Below are 1349 nucleotides of genomic sequence, written 5' to 3' on the forward strand. Positions count from 1 at the left end.
ATAGGCTGCATTTTTCTGTGCATTATTTGTTGTAAAGAAAACATTTTTTTTCAATTTATATATGTATGTCTGTTCCCATTTCATGGAAACAACGAAAAATGTAAAACTCCCTTATTTACTGATTCTTGGAAACTTTCAGACCCCAAAGCTCAGGTTTAGCCTCTACAGCACAAAGGTTTTCAGGGTGAGGTTTGATTCAGTAGGCCTTTCAAACTCACATCTGTCCATTTCTTTTTCGTGCATATACCCCCGAGCAGCACAAATGCCTGTAATGCTGAGAACCACACCTAGCAAGAGGGCGACTGCATCACCGGCTTCTACTGCTTCCACAACAGGCAGCACCAAAAGCAGTGACATGAGGACTAAGGACAACTGTGTTGAAACTGAGGTCATGATGTTGGAATCTTGAGGGCTGAAGGTTCCAAAGAAATGGTGTATATAGAATTCTATCTGACTTGAAATTTTCCCTTCCTGGAGCTCCGGATGCTGAGATTAAGAGGTTCCACGTGACACTACCTTCCAGGAAGCAGCCATTACAGGACTGCAATACATTCTTAAATGTGGTTATGTCATATATCATCTTAATGAGCATTTCTCTCTTTACTTATTTATTTTTGCTAATGACTTATTACTTGCTGTTTATTTTTTTCTTTATTTTAGACTATGGAAATGATGTTAGACAAAAAGCAAATTTGAGCAATATTCTTATTCGAGTTTAAAATGGATTGTAAAGCAGTGGAGACAACTCGCAACATCAATGGCCCAGGAACTGCTAATGAACATACCGTGCAGTGGGGGTTCAAGAAGTTTTGCAAAAGAGAGGAGAGCCTTGAAGATGAGGAGCGTAGCGGCCAGTCGTCGGAAGTTGACAACCACCAATTGAGAGCAATCACGGAAGCTGGTCCTCTTACAACTACACCAGAAGCTGCTGAAGAACTCAACGTCCACCATTCTACGGTCGTTCGGCATTTGACGCAAACTGGAAAGGTGAAAAAGCTCGATAAGTGGGTGCCTCATGAGCTGAGCGAAAATCAGAAACATTGTCGTTTTGAAATGTCGTCTTCTCTTATTCTACACAACAACAATGAACCATTTTTCCATCGGATTGTGATGTGCGACAAAAAGTGGATTTTATACGACAACCAGCGATGACCACCTCGGTGGGTGGACTGAGAAGCTCCAAAGCACTTCCCAAAGCCAAACTTGCACCAAAAAAAGGTCCTGGTCACGGTCTGGTGGCCTGCTGACCGTCTGACCACCACAGCTTTCTGAATCCCGGCAAAACCATTACATCTGAGAAGTGTGCTCAGCAAATCGATGAGATGCACCAAAAACTGCAAAGCCTGCAG

General features: G+C 42.6%; 1 pseudogene; it reads right to left on the bottom strand.

Moving 5' to 3' along the window:
• Positions 1-205: 205 nt before the first annotated feature.
• On the bottom strand, positions 206-533 carry LOC112206505 (small integral membrane protein 30-like; annotated as a pseudogene).
• Between the last annotated feature and the right edge of the window lie 816 nt (positions 534-1349).

Source organism: Pan troglodytes, chromosome 21 (assembly GCF_028858775.2).
Source record: "Pan troglodytes isolate AG18354 chromosome 21, NHGRI_mPanTro3-v2.0_pri, whole genome shotgun sequence".
Taxonomy (NCBI): domain Eukaryota; kingdom Metazoa; phylum Chordata; class Mammalia; order Primates; family Hominidae; genus Pan; species Pan troglodytes.